Genomic DNA, 18,371 nt, shown 5'->3' with positions numbered 1-18,371 from the left:
AGGCATCTTTCAGTATTTTGTTGGAAAAGTATACAGGTTTTCTGATAACCCTTCAACCCCCAAAGGACATACTGGTACATTTCACAAAACTCATCCCTTTACCCCCATGGACGTACCGGTACGTCCTTGCAAAAACTGCTTTATACATTTTTTTTGCATATTTTTTATAACTTTATGAGAAACTTCAGGCATTTTCCAAATGAATGAGACCAACCTGACCTCACTATGCCAAAAGTTAAGGCTGTTAGAGCAATTTAAGAAAAATATATTGCAAAATGTGGTTAAAAAAAAAAGAAAACCCTGGGGGTTAAGGGTTGGGAAGTTCCAAATAGCCTGGGGGTAAAAGGGTTAACGGATAATTCCCTTGTTTTAACGAATGTGGACGTTTTAGTACCCGGACGTCTCGTCTCCTACCATCAAGTGACACTGATTTTCATGCCAGGAAAAATTCCAGCAATATTGGTAGCACTTTGAATTAAGCTATAAAGTATCAAAGGAAGCCTTTGTTAAGAAATTAAAGTTTAATTTGGACATTATTACTGATAGGCAAACTAAATAACCGAATAAGATTTTTTCCATCGCGTTGTAGGTAAAGTCATGTTTAAAGTAATCTACTAATAAGGTAATCAAATTTAGATAAGCATAATGATGAAAAATAATGGGAACATTTGAAATTTGAGGAAGAAATTTCTCCCAGCGATCTCGTTTTTTATAGTCGTCAACCCGTGGAATAGTTCCTTACAAGCTAATTTCCGAATCAGTAGTTTAAATGCCAAAACTAACATTCCACTAAAAACCTCAATCCTAATTATGAAAGGTAATTTGCATTTGAAAATATCTATAACCCTTCGTTGAATAAAAGATATATGAATTGCCTATCCTTTTACTACATTGTGATTGAAGATGAAAGGATTTTGTTGAATACCCAGTCTTATCCACTAAGGGGAAGAATAAATAAGGAGCCGTTACACATCCTATCACATTCGAGTGCCCCTATACGTTCCTGCTTCAAATTCCTTCGAACGCAGCTGATAGCTATAAGATAATACTGAGTGTGCTTTTCCAAATTTAGACATTGACTTTCGCATACTTTTAACATCAATGGTCACAAATTTTTCAGCTGAAAGCTCATTTTCTCATTTGAAGCATTAAAAATCCCATCAGAACAACTGGATGCTTTATCTCTCTTAAATATAAAAGCAGATGTGTTCCGTTGGATCAGTTTTGAGGATCTGTTAACCCTTTTACCTCCAGGCTATTTGGAACTTTCCATCCCTTAACCCCCAGGGTTTTTTTTTTTTTTTTCAAGCACATTTTGCAGTATATTTTTTTCAAGCACATTTTGCAGTATATTTTTTTCAAATTGCTCTAACAGCCTTAATTTTTGTCATAGAGAGGTCAGGTTGGTCTCATTCTCTTGGAAAGTGCCTGAAGTTTCTCAAAAAATTATCAAAAATATGCAAAAAAAGGAAAAAAATGTAAATAGCAGTTTTTTGCAAGGACGTACCAGTACGTCCATGGGGGTAAAGGGATGAGTTTTGTGAAACGTACCAGTACATCCATTAGGAGTAAAAGGGTTAAAAGACTTCGCCGTTATAAAAAGCAGGGGGAACTTTTCAAGTGTAACTGAAAGTATAGAAAGTAAAAAAAATTTCTTTGTTACTGATAGTTTCGTTTGATTTTGATTACTAAAATTGTGTTGCTCGTTATGTGAATATTTTGAATTACACTTGTATGGAGCACCAAAATTTTAAGTGCTTAGGGCCTCTAAAGGGCTTAATCCTGCCCTTCTTTGAGAAATGTATTATTGACCAGATTGGTTTGTATTCTATGTAACATCCGTTAATCAACGCCATAAACAATTTGCCTGATATGTCTTAAAGCTATTTTCACAGTGAGATCTGTTGCATATTCATATATTGTTTTCTTTAGAGTGAAATGCTGATTTATTCCCTCTTTTTATAAAGGCTAATGGTGTTTTGTTTCAATTCCAGCATCATCTGAAGATGAGCGCTAGAACAGCGGCCTGGCAAGTCCAACCCCCCACGTGACGCCCAACCACAGCAGCCATCTGGGATTGGACCTGCTGCCATGCAAAGGCTAGAAAACTTCTCCACCCATTACCGTGTATAGTGAGTATCATGTTCATTTAGACCTTTAGTGTGGGTGGGCTTGGGAAGAAGTGTTTAGGACTAGCATGCCCTTTCTCCCTACATCTTTCTCAATCTCAAGTTGAAAATATCTCATCAGGGTATGAAGGAATTATTCTTTAAGGGTTAGAGGAAAGAATTGGTAAAATCTGTTTTTTTATTGATATAAAGGTCTTTATTTGAAATTATTAACGTAGTCTTGTTGTGTTATGGTCTCTGAGTGTTTATCTTTAACTCCTTGAACAGCCTGATGTATTCTATGTCCAGAGATTTCTTCTCCCTTCACAGGACTATTGAATACTCTTAAAGTCCAGAAATTTAAATTTTTTTACTCTTATTATATTAGAAATTGTTTGTCAATTGAAAGTAAACTACTTCAGCTACTGTATATTATAGAAAAAAAGTTGAGAATTCATCTTTAATAGAATTTAAGTAAGGTGTTCCAAATAAGGGCCTGGTGCTAGTAGGAATTTATAGTTTTCAGTTTTTTTCTCTTCGTCAGGTTTTTCCATAACACTAATAACTTTTAGGTATTCTTTGTCAAATATTTATGCGATCCTATACTGTTGCAAATACCAGCCGTATCGTAGCGACTGTTTGGTACCCTTGACGGTGAGGCATTTGTTGATGGAATGCCCCTCTTCAAAGGATACATTATCTATTTGAGGCTCAGGGTGAAGATGACAGGTTCATCTTTGCCAAAATTCTTAGACGTGTCATACTTTGCTAGCGGTATTTTTAGATTTATTTCAGAAGCAGGTCATCTGAAAGCCATCTAACTTTTTATAATGACATCTTCACTTTTATTGTTTTATGGGTAGTAGCTTAGCCAGGGCACCAGTCACCTGTTGAGACACTACCGCTAGATAGTTATGGGGTCCTTTGACTGGCCAGACCGTACTACATTGGATCCTTCTCTCTGGTTACTGTTCACCTTCTTTGCCCACACATACACCGAATAGTTTGGCATATTATTTACATATTCTCCTCTGTTCTCATACACCTGACAACACTCGGCTTACCAAACAATTATTCTTCACACAAGGGGTTAACTACTGCACTGTAATAGTTCAGTGGCTACTTTCCTCTTGGTAAGGGTAGAAGAGAGACTTTAGCTATGGTAAGCAGCTCTTCTAGGAGGAGGACACTCCAAAATCAAACCATACTTCTCTAGTCTTGGGTAGTGTCAGCTCTTGGGTTAGAGTTCTCTTGCTTGAGGGTACACTCTAACACACTATTCTATCTTATTTCTCTTCCACTTAATTTTTTATAGTTTATATATGAATGATGTAAATTAAGGTTGGTACTGTTCTGAAAGTATTCTATTTTTCTTTTTTATTGCAGTACTTCATTTTTAGTTTATGTACTTATTTCCTTTCCTCACTGGGCTATTTTTCCCTGTTGGAGCCCTTGGGCTTATAGTATCTTGCTTTGCCAACTAAGGTTATAGCTTAGATTTTTATAATAATACTACTTGAGTAACAGTCAAACATAAAAATTGTCTATTCTCAGATAATTTCCCCACATTGCTTTTTATTTCTCCACACTGACTTGTTCTATATTTCTTAATTTTCCATATATATTTTATGATTCATCCATAGAATCTGATTCATCTAGATTTAATTTATAAATTCGAAATCTGAAGTTAATGGAATTATCATCGGCGACAAGGGCGTCCGTAACAAAAATCTTCTCTTCACGGACAATTTCCTAATTTTCCCCATATCTCATTTTCTTCCTCCGTGCTTACTTGTACCATATTTTCTTCATTTTCCATATATTTTACTATTCATCTGCTTAACATGATTCATCTGGATCCAGTTTATGAATTCAAAATTTGAATCGTTTATGAAGTTGTCGGCAAAAATGCCGTTGCCTGAATGGCCTCTTCACTGATAATTTTGTGTGTTGCTTAGGGGTTGCTTACATGCATCTTCCCTTTCAGTTTGACAACTCACAAAATAAGTGACCCAATAACTTAATCCAAAATCAGTCGCACTAGCTGGAACGTGAGAAGGAAAAGCACCTGTTATGGATGGCTTGAGGGCCGAGATGTTAAAGGAAAGGTGTGTGACTGTACTTGAATGGTTGGTGAGAAAGTTTTATATATGTTTTATGTTGTCAATGGTACCAGTGGCCTGGGTGTGCGCATCTAATGTTCCACTGTACAAAGGTAAGGGAGATGTGCATGAGTTGTGATTCAAGTGGTATTAGTTCTGTGGTTGGAAAAGTGTAATAGTAGAGTGCTAATTATTAGGATTGACGATAAAACAGAGGATGTAATCTTAGAAGTACAGGGTGGTTTTAGAAGGGGTTTTATGAATCTGATTTTTACAGTTAGGCAGATATGCGAGAAGTATTTAGCAGAAGGCAAGGAGGTGCATGTTGTGTTTCTGGATCTGGAGAAAGTTTATGATGGACTTGATAGGTAAGCAATGTGGAATGTGATGGTTATATCGAATTAGTGTAAGACTGTTGCAAGCAGTGAAGAGTTTATACATAGGCAGCAAAGCGTGTGTTAGGATAGGAAATGAAGTAAGCGAATGGTTTCCAGTGAGAGAGTGGCGAGACAGGGATGTGGGACTTCACCATGGCTGTTCAATTTGTTTGTTGATGGAGCTGTGAGAGAGGGGAATGCTCGAGTGCTTGGTCGAAGATCGAAACTGATAAATGAGAGGGATCATGAGTGAGAAGTGAATCGGTTGTTGTTTGTGGATGATTTGGTATTGGTTTTAGACTCGGAGGAGAAGCTGGGTAGATTAGTGACAGAGTTTGAGAGGGTATGTGAGAGATGGAAGTTAAGAATTAATGTGGGTAAGAGTAAAGCTTATGATATGCACGAGAATGGAGGGTGGTGCTAGGTTGAATGGATAGTTACTTGAGGAAGTAGATCAGTTTAAGGACTAGGGGTCTTCTAGTGCAGCAAATGGTGGAATGAAAGCAGATGTTTGTGAGAGAGTGAATGAAGGATGTAAAGTGTTGGGGGCCAGTGAAGGGAGTAGTAAAGAAAAGTTCTGTATGAGAAAGTGATTGTACCAACTGTGATGTATGCATTGGAGTTGGGAGGAATGAAAGTGATAGAGACAGAATTTGAATGTGTTTGAGGTGAAGTGACTGAGGAGTATGGCTGGTGTATCATGTTTAGATAGGGTTAGGAGTTAGGAATGAAGTAGTGAGGGTGAGAACGAGTGTAAGAAATGAATAACAGCTTTAGGGGATAAGAATATATTGAGGTGGTTGGCCTTGTAGAGAAGGGAAAATAGCCATTGCTAAGAAGGGGATAAATGCACGAGTTGATGGGAGATTTAAAAGAGGGAGCCCAATGTATGGGTGGATGGATGGAGTGAAGAAAGCTATATATGATCGGAGGATTAGATGTGAGAGAAGCAAAAGTGTCTGCTAGAAATAATGAGGGTTTAGCTGTTATGACGCAGTTCCGATAGGCCCTGCCTTGCTCCTTCCTCCGGTCACCTTGGTGACAGCTGAGGTAGCAGCAGTAGGGGATTTCGCATATGAAGTTTCAGTTGTGGTGGATAATGAGGGAGGGTGGGCTCTGGCACCTTAGCAGTACCAACCAAACTCGGCTGAATCCCTTGTCAGGTGGGGCGGAGCTAAGAGAAGAAAAGTCCCCCCCCTTTTTTTTATGTTAAGCTACCCCTTAACTTGGGGTAAGTGTCTTGATAGAGTTATATGTGTATTTATATATCAATATATATTAGGATTATGGTAAAATATATTTACTTGTTAGTAATACTGGTCCCCGTTCAGATCTAAAATGAATGGTCACCCTACATATGATGGCCAGTGTATGAAGTATTGTCTCGTATGGTGGCTATAATGTGCAATATTGTGCATTAAGTAGGCCATACTGTATAGTATTGTGCCTTACGGTGGCTATACTGTGTAGTATTGTGCCTTATGGTGGCCATACTATGTAGTATTGTGCCCTATGATGGCCATACTGTGTAGTATTGTGCCTTATGGTGGCTATACTGTGTAGTATTGTGTCTTACAGTGGCCCTACTGTGTAGTATTGAGCCCTATGATGAAAGCCAAGGTTATTAGGTTCTTCATTTGTACTTACAACTGATTTTTATAGTTTTATTTAAATGACTTAATATGAAATCAGTAAAAATGCAGTGATTATTGTTGGAATGTATACATTATATTATGTGTTGGTAACTTATTAGTTATCTGAATGGCAAAACATGTAGGCAGGCATTTTATATGGAAATGCTCAGGCATCTTTCAGTATTTTATTGGAAAAGTATACTACAGGTTTTCTGTTAACCCTTTTACCCCCAAGCTATTTGGAACTCTCCAACCCTTAACCCCCAGGCGTTTTTTTTTTTCCAAGCACATTTTTCAATATATATTTTTTTAAATTGTGCTAACAGCCTTAATTTTCATCATAAAGAGGTCAGGTTGGTCTCATTCTTTTGGAAAATGCCTGAAGTTTCTCATAAAGTTATACAAAATATGCAAGAAAATGTAAATAGCAGTTTTTCATAAGGACGTAAGGGTATGTCCATGGGGGTAAAGGGATGAGTTTTGTGAAACGTACCAGTCAGTATGTCTGTTGGGGGTAAAAGGGTTAACTGATAATTCCCTTGCTTTAACGAATTTGGACGCTTTAGTACCCGGACGTCTCGTCTCCTACCATTCTCCTACCATCAAGTGACATTCTGATTTTCATGCCAGGAAAAATTCCAGCAATATTGGTAGCACTTTGAATTGAGCTATAAAGTATCAATGGAAGCCTTTGTTGAGAATTTAAAGTTTAATTTGGACATTGTTACTGATAGGTAAACTAAATAACTGAATAAGATTTTTCCATCGCGTTTTAGGTAAAGTGGGGTTTGAAGTAATCTACTAATAAGGTAATGAAATTTAGATAAGCATAATGATGCAAATAAAGGGAACATTTGAAGTTTAAGGAAAAAATTTCTCCCTGCGATCTCGTTTTTTAGTCGTCAACCCGTGGAATAGTTCCTGACAACCTAATTTCCAAATCAGTAGTTTAAATGCCAAAACTAACATTCTGCTAAAAACCTCAATCCTAATTATGAAAGATAATTCGCATTTGAAAATATCTATAACCTTTCGTTGAATATAAAATATATGAATTGTCTATCCTTTTACTACATTGTGATTGAAGATGAAAGGATTTTGTTGAATTTGACAAATTCTAATTATGAAAAGGTATTTTTTGGCATATTCTCGGTATATACAACTCCTCCCATGTACCCCCCTCCTCTCTCACAACCTAGAGATTTTTAGAAGTTGGACAGCTCATGAACCCTGATTGTGAATGAACAAATATGAAGGCTTGAAAGTTAGTGTTTTTGTAGTATGGTAATATGTTGGTGATAGAAGAGCTAAATTTCCAACCCTTAACCCCCAGGGGGTTATTTTTTTCCCAGCACATTTTGCAGTATATTTTTTTTTAAATTGCTCTAAAAGCCTTAATTTTTGTCATAGAGAGGTCAGGTTGGTCTCATTCTCTTGGAAAATGCCTGAATTTTCTCAAAAAATTATGAAAAATATGAAAAAAAATTTTTTTATAGCATATTTCTGCAAGGACGTACCGGTACGTCCATGGGGGTAAAGGGATTAGTTTTGTGGAACGTACCAGTACGTCCTTTGGGGGTAAAAGGGTTAAATGTGAGAATTAGATAATGGTTTCCATTTGATCTTTAGGTTGAATACTGCTCAATTAATTGAATCCGTAAACAGAATTGGTGTATTTATCATGACTGGAGAAGTAGTAACATAAAAATTAAACTAGATGAACTAAGAGAAGTAATGAGATAAACATTAAGTTTAGATATTGATGTCATGAACGTGAAGTAAGAAAGTCAAAATCTAATATTTTAATACACAAAACTCCTATATAGTTAAACCTAGTCTACGATGGCTAATTTTTGCAGAATATATATAGGATAGGAGGAATTCTATTTCGGATTTTCCAAGGTAAACATTAAATTTAGATATTGATGTCATGAACATGAAGTAAGAAAGTCAAAATCTAATTTTTTTATGCAAAAAACTATAAAGTTAAACCTAGTCTATGATGGCTAATTTTTACAGAATATATATAGGATAGGATGAATTCTTTTTGGGATTTTCCAAGGTAAACATTAGATTTAGATATTGATGTCATGAACATGAAGTAAGAAAGTCAAAATCTAATTTTTTTATGCAAAAAACTATAAAGTTAAACCTAGTCTACGAGGGCTAATTTTTGCAGAATATATATAGGATAGGAGGAATTCTATTTGGGATTTTCCAAGTAAACATTAAATTTAGATATTGATGTCATGAACATGAAGTAAGAAAGTCAAAATTTAATTTTTTTATACACAAAACTCCTATAAAGTTAAACCTAGTCTACGATGGCTAATTTTTGAAGAATATACAAAGGCTAAGAGGAATTCTATTTGGGATTTTCCAAGGTAGCTCAAACGATAATGCTCGATTTTCCCTTATATTGCATGTAAGATGCATCAATCGTTAGTGACTTTGATTTTGTATGTAGCTGATTAAATTTGAATTTTACAGATGCTGTTTTAACCGGGAAGTTACGGACGAGCTTCTAACTGCATCGTTGAGGATCAAACTAAAACCATTTAGTTGCAGGTGAGAGTAACAGGATACTTTTAACTTCCAAAGATAATGGACATAATGTAAAGTTTAATCATGGGTAATATGCTAGATGAGAACAAAGCCACTATAGTCAATTTTTTTTAGTGAGGCAAGATTTGCACCGACTCGCAGCGGTGCCCTTTTAGCTCGGAATAGTTTCCTGATCGCTGATTGGTTGGACAAGATAATTCTAACTAATTAGCGATCAGGAAACTTTTCCGTGCTAGAAGGGCACCACTGCGAGTCGATGCGATTGTGCCTCATTAAAAGAAATTGACTATAGTAATTTGCTTTAACCAACTATGGAGAGTAATTCAAATATTTGATTCATGATTCCAAAGTGTTTGTGTGATCATCATTGCGAGGTAGGATTTGGCTTGCCAGTGGACTAAGGCTAGGGCTACTGTAGCTCTGGGTTATATTATGAAGGAGATTGATGTATCTATATAATGTCTTTGATATTTGATTCAAATAAATTGCTTTGTTATTACTGTGCATATGGTGACCTGCACTAAACTAATTTTTCTTTGATATTTGTATAAAGTTTGTCTTGGTTATTTTTTATTTCAAGATCTTGTGTGCCATTTAGTCTAGCTGTGCACTGATCATATCTCTTAATTTTTTTATTTCTTATACTGAAGAGGGTTGTCCTATCGTTAGTTATACTGTATCTTTTTATTTCTTATACTGAAGAGGGTTGTCCTATCGTTAGTTATATTGTATTTTTTTATTTCTTATACTGAAGGGGGTTGTCCTATCGTTAGTTATACTGTATATTTTTATTTCTTATACTGAAGAGGGTTGTCCTATCGTTAGTTATACTGTATTTTTTTATTTCTTATACTGAAGAGGGTTGTCCTATTGTTAGTTATACTGTATATTTCTATTTCTTATACTGAAGAGGGTTGTCCTATCGTTAGTTATACTGTATCTTTTTATTTCTTATACTGAAGAGGGTTGTCCTATCGTTAGTTATACTGTATTTTTTTATTTCTTATACTGAAGGGGGTTGTCCTATCGTTAGTTATACTGTATATTTTTATTTCTTATACTGAAGAGGGTTGTCCTATCGTTAGTTATATTGTATTTTTTTATTTCTTATACTGAAGAGGGTTGTCCTATTGTTAGTTATACTGTATATTTCTATTTCTTATACTGAAGAGGGTTGTCCTATCGTTAGTTATATTGTATTTTTTTATTTCTTATACTGAAGAGGGTTGTCCTATCGTTAGTTATACTGTATTTTTTTATTTCTTATACTGAAGGGGGTTGTCCTATCGTTAGTTATACTGTATTTTTTTATTTCTTATACTGAAGAGGGTTGTCCTATCGTTAGTTATACTGTATATTTCTATTTCTTATACTGAAGAGGGTTGTCCTATTGTTAGTTATACTGTATATTTCTATTTCTTATACTGAAGAGGGTTGTCCTATCGTTAGTTATACTGTATCTTTTTATTTCTTATACTGAAGAGGGTTGTCCTATCGTTAGTTATATTGTATTTTTTTATTTCTTATACTGAAGGGGGTTGTCCTATCGTTAGTTATACTGTATATTTCTATTTCTTATACTGAAGAGGGTTGTCCTATCGTTGGTTATATATCAGATTTGAATTTGCATGAACTAAGCATTTGAATGTGTAAATTACCAAGAAGTTTAACGTTACTGTAGAGACATCTCAAGTTGTGTGACAGGATTGTTGTTGATATATATAGGAAGGCTTTTGGTTAGTAGAGTAACTTCGTCTAGGAGTTATGACATGATAGGTTGAATTTTTTGAGCCTACATGGATTATCCCATAAATCAGTATTTTTATCCTTAGCATTGTAATGCTAAACAAATACTAGGTAACGTGAAACTTACCCATAAAATTAAAGTAAACACGATAAAAAAGAGGCCATCGGTGACTAAGCCCGACGCCATGCTAGCAGGAATCGCAGCGCTTTGGCTTCCTCTAACCAAAAGCTAGAAAATAAAAATAAGTCCCCGAAGGGAATAAAACCAAAATTAGCATAAATAAAGGCAAAAAGATGTAAATACTCAACTTTGATGAAGAAGAGGAAGCCATTCCAAACTAAATTTCTTCAAAAAAACTGTGAAAAAGTGCCCACAAAAACAAGCGAACTGTAGCCATCAGCTGCGATCGAAGTAATGAAAAGCAGGAACCTATAGGGGCACTGGAAGGTGATAGGATGTTTAACGGCTCCTTACTTGTCCTTCCCCTTAGTGGATTAGACTGGGTAAGGTCTGTTTGGGGTGCAGATATCTATGGTTATCTTAGGATACGTCTCTGATTATACACGATATCTTCGGATAGTCGTTTCCGGGGGTTGGAACCCCGTGATACCTGACGGTAATTCTCTTGTAGTATCAATCGCAGAAATATTATACTGTAGAAGTTGCCAGAAGGAACTTCCATTAGGACGACATGGCTATCTCACCCAAAAATAGATTTTTCCTTCGTCAAAATCCCTTTTCCATTCAGTGGGTTAGGTTAAAACCATGTGTTTAATGTGTGCCACTTTAATCACACTCCTAAGTATGGTAAATTATCCATTGGATAAATATAAATGTCAACATTGAGTAACTGTAGGTTCAATGTATGTAGATTACAGATGTCCCTTTGTTTTATTGGAAAATGTTTATGGCTTGATATAGGATTGATTCGTAGAAGTATTAATGTTATGGTTAGGCAAGAGATTCTAGTCCATAGTTTAACCATACAATTAAGCTGAACATCTTTACATCTTAGGATGTAACTCAGTGGATTTGGGCAGTAAATATGTAGGCGATCAGCATATAGGTTTAAAGAATTTTGTTGTAAAGGTGATTGGAAAATGAGAATGGATTTAAGACTTTCCTGGGTATTAATCGAGTGCTTCATGCAAATGATTATTTTATTGGAATAAGTGGGCACATTCTATAGATCTCTAGCTGTATTAGTGTCCAGAAAATTTTGTAGAGTAGTAGAATATCCATCCGTATGTCAAACTGATATTTCAATTTTCTTTTCACAGGATTGAAGAACCCATGGCAAGAAAAGAGGAATTCTTCAAGAAAAATAATCATGGACCCTCGACAAGTGCAGTCACCAAGCCGAATCTTCAACTTAATATATATATATGTTTCTTGTTCTTGACCAAATTTATTTAGAGTGGTTCAATCTTAAATCTTTTCATAGAAAGAATTGAATTTCACTATCATTTACTTTTAACCAGTCATATTTAAGTCTTAAAATTTTTATTAATTTCTTTAAGCATTATTAAGTCCGATCTTAGTGCTTCATATGGTCAACATTTTTAGAATTGATTTTTATGACATGAACGTTTATGTCTTCCAGATACTCTTCCGTGTATTTCTATAAACCAAAATTTGAAGTATTTAAGTTCTGAAAGATTTAGTTTTATATTTAAGCTTTTCTATCATTTAAGACCATCTGAATATTCCTACAAAGTCTCTTTAAGTTAAATTAGCCTTAGAGTAAGGATATGGTTATCGAGATGGCTAGATTTTTCAATTCACTATAATTTTTATAAGTGATGATAATTTAACTACACTGTTAAAGTGAACCTAAATATATTTTTTGGTAAACTAGGATGACTTGCAAATAAACTTTTGATGTTCAGGTTTGCCAGTAAATAATTATCAGATCCTTGATGGCCCTCGAGACCACAGTCAAGTGCATAATTGGCCCTCGAAAGGATTTGAGTTTCACATTCCTGCTCTAGAATTTTATCAATGAGTAAAATTATCTGTTAATTTATGTAACTATTTTAAACAAATTATCAGTACGTGTGACTGCTGGGTTATTAGCTTTGTGTTTCATGCTCTAACATCTAAAGTCTATTATGTGCGTCGTTCAAAATTCTTGGAACTGTAACTTGAGGCCATTCCTTAAGTATTCTGCTTTCATAACTCATCCCATATAGACTTGGTTTATAGTTTATTTAAAAGTTTAAATGGATCCACTTTCATTTTGAGATTAGCTTATTACTGTCGTATTGTTTTATCACTTCTCTTCGATAACTTTTAGGTGACCTAACTAAAATCTGAAGAGTTCGCGATGTCGATGTTGGTTTCCGTGTTGAAATAAATTTAAATTAGGCTAAATTCTTACTTAGTTTATACTTGCATCGTCTATCCCTGTACTGTAGTAGAAGAATTGATCTCATAGCTATCTTTGTTTAAATAATTGCTAAAGAGAATCCTGTCGAATCCATTCATCTGATTCATTAAGAAATTGAGAAGTTTCTGCATGGATATTTGTTTAATGCTTTTCATTTATAATTTTATACTTTAAAACCTTTATCAGTCCGTATAACATTAAGACTGAGCGAGTTCTTAATTTGATAAGTTTTAATATGTAATGCTGTAAGCCCGTGAGAATGAAAGTAAAGTCGTTTTAAATTATCAAAGCAATTTTGAAATCCTGTTTACATAATGGTAGCTGATGGAGATCTGTTTAACTACTGATATTACCAGATAGAAATTGCATATGAAAGTGTTGTATTTTAATTTCAAAGTTAAGACGGTATTTTTGTTCATCATTCTCTGCTTGTTTTCTTCTCAGAAGTAACTTTTAATTTAAACAGGAGTAAATTTTTAAAAGAAACATCCTTTGTGGAACGTTACTGCAGTCACACGTAAGATCCTTGTTCAAAGTAGCTGTGAAATTGTCCTGTACTTTATGTTCTTTGTGGTGTTAGTTTTGCATAGTAATCCTTACAATGACTTTACTGTTTTGTGCAAAATTATTTGATTTTAAGCAATGTTTCTACATATCACACATATAATGACCTTAGTCATGTGATCTGGTTCATATCGCTAGTTGCCTAATGTAGGTCAGGTGACTTTATGGGAGACATAAGGACACAAGGAAGATTAAAGCTTCAATCTAGGTATCCGGGAATGAATTGAGAAAGAATTTAGTTTTTGAAAGGTTTGAAGTTAGGGCTGATTTATAAATTAATCGTAGAGTTATAAGATAGGAGGAGGATGGGTAGATAAAAAATGTTAAGAACTATAAACGGGATGATTGTAGATTATTGAAGATAGTTGTACGATTTAAAGTCTAGGAAAGAATATGTAAGAAATCTATTAGTTCTAAAATCTTATCCCTTTTACCCCCAAGCTTTGTTGAGCTTCCAAGCACATTTTGATATATCTTTTTTTTTAAATTGCTCTAACAGCCTTAATTTTTGTCATAGATAGGTCAGGTTGGTCTCATTCTTTTGGAAAATGCCTGAAGTTTCTCATAAAGTTATCAAAAATATGTAAAAACATGTAAATAACAGTTTTGCAAGGACGTACCGGTACGTCCATTGTGGGTGAAAGGGTTAAAATGACGTATTGATTGAAAGATTGAAGAGAAGTGTAGCTATAAAGCTAAAAATCTATTAAAAAGGGTTTATATTGAACAAATAGATAAGGGAAATATGGCATTAATAAAGTACTAAAAAAGGTAAAATCCAATTAGTTTACAATAGAATAGTTAAAGCAAGTTTATTTGATATGTTATGATGAATTTAGGTAAAACATTTGTGTAATTAAGTTTATTATTTATATGGTATTCCATATGAATTATCAGAAAACAAATACAGATGTTTATCAGGACGTGATTTTAAGATGAAAAGTTCAGGGCAACTTTTAAAAAATGTATATAAAAGACTTGATGATTAATTTATTCTTACATAAAAGTTATAGTGCTTGAAGTAGGTATAGCTTTTAATGAGACTAAAAGGGATAGTTTATGGATTTGCTCCAGAAAGGCAGTCTAGAGATGACATACCTCTTGGTAGTCTTTGTGAAAGTTCTGAGAAATTATTTCGGTTATCAAATAGTTTAGGTTTAAATTGAAGTAATGTTTAGGAAATAACTTTTTGTTTTTCAGGACGTGATTTTAGGATGAAAAGATCTGGGCAAGTTTTTAGAAATGTATATTTATAAAAGACTTAATGATTAATTTGTTTTTGCATAACAAAAGTTATAGTGCTTGAAGTAGGTATAGCTTTTAATGAGACTAAAAGGGATAGTTTATGGATTTGCACTAGAAAGGCAGTCTAGAGATGACATAACTCTTGGTAGTCTTTGTGAAAGTTTTGAGAAATGATTTCGGTTATCAAATGGTTTAGATTTAAATGGAAGAAATGTATAGGAAATAACTTGGATGGACAATAATCATAAACATTATAAGTTAAAAGAAATGTTCAAAAGTTAGTTGAATAAGATCTTTAAGCATAGGAAGTGAAGGGGATGAGTTTGTTTCTTCCTGGTTTAAAGTATGTCACTATTAGGTAACTTCAAAAAACATCAGTGCTTGAAACACTATTAGAGAAAACCCTCTTGTTTTAAAGTTCTATTTCCCTTGTGGTGGCAACATATCATGGTGACATTGCTTAGAATCAACACGATCAGATTTTTTTTTCATTTGCACTTTGTTGTCATTCAAGAAAAATAATCGAGTCAGACAAGTGGTCGTTAAATGCCAATTGTACTCTGTACTTAGTTAAGTTGCATATTAATTATGAATAATATTTCAACTTGTGTTAATTGCTGTCGTTAATGTTTTTTTATATTGGAATTTTATTGTCTGCTTAAGCATTTCTTGACTTCTGTTTATATACGGCTACTGTATCTTCTATTCATACATTACTACTGTATCCTCTATTTATACATTACTACTTTATCTTCTATTTATACATTACTCTGTATCTTGTATTTATAAAATTCTACCGTATTTTGTAATTTTGATCTGAAAATACAGCTGTTTTAACAATGAAAAATGGAGAAAAAACATTAGCCATGTAATGTGCAAGAGACTTTTAATCGTAAAATAAAATACGTTATAGAAGACATTAAAAAAAAAAAAAAACATCCATGGCTTAGCCTTGAATGCCTCAAGATGTCTTCTATAACGTATTTTACTTTACGATGACAAGTCTCTTTGCACTTTACATGGCTAATGTCTTTTCTACATTTTTCATTGTTAAAACAGCTGTATTTTCAGAACAAAATTACAAAATACAGTAGAATTTTATAAATACAAGATACAGAGTTATGTATAAATAGAAGATACAGTAGTAATGTATAAATAGAAGATACAGTAATAATGTATGAATAGAAGATACAGTAGTCAGGAGAGCAGTAAAACATTGTAAAATTTATCACAATGTATATTTTATCAAACTTGTGAAAATAAAAGAAATAAAATAACTTATAAAAATTTATTTTTATTACATCCATAATAGTAAACACAAATTATAATTTAAATAAAAAAAATTATAAAATTTTCAGTACCCTGGAGTATTCTCCTTATTCTAACGTTCATATGCCAGAGTGTTCTCCCCAGCCGCCCCCCTCCCCCTTCTGGTACCAGTAAATGCCTGCATTCTCTCTCCTCTGAAAGACCAGGGAGCTCATGAAGTATAAAACCTTGCTTTTAAAACTCATAAACCACAAGTGTTCATTATAAGACAGGTTTATTCCCCTCCCATGTACAGAGCTCGTTCACTCTTCCACTGGTGATGTGAGAGAAGTATATACTGTCTTGGTGTATGTTGGTATTATCAAAATGAGATGGACTATGCACTATGATTTATGTTCAGTCCAATTCTCAAAGTAGATTCATTCCTGACAACTCTTGTCATGTGATGATAATTCATAGCCTCAAATTCAGTTATCTCTAAATTTTCTCAGTTACTTTAACTCTGGGTTTAAGCATAGTTGACTTATTTTGTGTTGATTTTTTCAAGTCAACAAATTATGAATTAAGAAAAACCAGTAAATTTCGATCAAATCTTTTATTGTAGAAGATTGGTTGCCATACACAGAACAGGTTTCAATACACTCAATAGAAATATTAAGTATAAATATGAATACATTACAAAGTCAATGACAAACTATTATCAAATTCTTTAACCCCAATTTCTAACAAACTCTGCCAACGACAGTCATAGAAAACGAACATTTCAGATCTCATAACATGGGACACTGAATTAATTAGTTTTCTTTGATTTTCTGAACATTAGAATGAGTTTGAAGTTCAACATTTGAGGTTACAAGTGTCATGATTGTGTAAATTAATTAAGTTTTCAATAAAAAAAAAAAGAGAAGGAAATGGAAAGCCCACCAAGGCCCACCCCTTCCCACCTGGTAACAAACGACTAAGTCAAGTATTTTGCTTTTGAACGGACAAAGTCACCAGGCCCTTGAATGCTTTCCATTTCCTTCTCTTTTAAAATATTTTATTGAAAATCTTACAGACATTAATGCAATGATTGCAAATTAAATATGCCCGGAACAGTGGGATTTTTTTTTTCAAGATAATGTTATAGTATTCTATAGTTTTCTTTACATTTTAAGCAATTAAAAAGCAAGGGGATATCTTATTAAATCTAAAATTTCGTTTAGAAACGACTATTAAGTGAAAATATTGTTGGAGGGAGTGGAGACCCCATCAGTCTTCTAGTGCAATTCCACCACGATCGATTACTCCAGAAACCTTTCGCTCTCTCAAAAGCAGACAGGAACCACAACTGCCCAAAGGCATCTCTCATCCGTCCCATTTCATGTGCATGATTGAGTCGGGTAAAGGAGAAGACACGTGCAAACCACTGCCCTGACTATCCTTACTACTCCTCCTAGCAGATAGGCAGATCGGACCGAAGTACACATTAACCTTGCACGTGGACCACAAAAGTCAATTCAGTTCCATGTGTAATACATTCTCAAATAAGACCCATTTTGAAAGCTACGTGGAGAGAACCTAATCTAAGATTTTCTTAAAAGCCAAACAACACTAACAGTAGTCCTACCAACAAAGTTGAAAACCCCTTAAACTAACAGTAGGCCTACCTACAAAGCTGAAAACCCCTTAAACTAACAGGAGGCCTACCTACAAAGCTGAAAACCCCTTAAACTAACAGGAGGCCTACCTACAAAGCTGAAAACCCCTTAAACTAACAGGAGGCCTACCTATAAAGCTGAAAAACCCTTAAACTAACAGGAGGCCTACCTACAAAGCTAAAAAACCCTTAAACTAACAGGAGGCCTACCTACAAAGCTGAAAACCCCTTAAACTAACAGTAGGCCTACTTACAAAGCTGAAAAACCCTTAAACTAACAGTAGGCCTATCTACAAAGCTGAAAATCCCTTAAACTAACTGTAGGCCTACCAACAAAGCTGAAAACCCCTTGAACTAACAGTAGGCCTACCTACAAAGTTGAAAACCCCTTAAACTAACAGTAGGCCTACCTACAAAGCTGAAAACCTCTAAAATAACAGTAGGCCTATGTACAAAGCTGAAAATCCCTTAAACTAACAGTAGGCCTACCTACAAAGCTGAAAACCCCTTAAACTAACAGGAGGCCTATGTACAAAGCTGAAAAACCCTTACACTAAAAGGAGGCCTACCTACAAAGCTGAAAATCCCTTAAACTAACAGGAGGCCTACCTACAAAGCTGAAAACCCCTTAAACTAACAGTCGGTCTATGTACAAAGCTGAAAACCCCTTTAACTAACAGTAGGCCTACCAACAAAGCTGAAAACCCCTTAAACTAACAGGAGGCCTAGATT

The 18,371-nt window shown here is 34.4% G+C and overlaps 1 long non-coding RNA gene across 1 annotated transcript; it reads left to right on the top strand.

The window, feature by feature from the left end:
* The first annotated feature begins 2,000 nt into the window (after positions 1-2,000).
* On the top strand, positions 2,001-12,123 carry LOC137623810 (uncharacterized). Its single transcript, XR_011040645.1, has 3 exons — positions 2,001-2,132; positions 8,712-8,789; positions 11,814-12,123. It is a non-coding gene; the product is annotated as an uncharacterized lncRNA (long non-coding RNA).
* Positions 12,124-18,371: the final 6,248 nt, after the last annotated feature.

The sequence above is a fragment of the Palaemon carinicauda genome, chromosome 30 (assembly GCF_036898095.1).
Source record: "Palaemon carinicauda isolate YSFRI2023 chromosome 30, ASM3689809v2, whole genome shotgun sequence".
NCBI lineage: Eukaryota > Metazoa > Arthropoda > Malacostraca > Decapoda > Palaemonidae > Palaemon > Palaemon carinicauda.
Note: the sequence above shows the minus strand (reverse complement) of the source record. Positions and strands in the feature narration are given on the sequence as shown.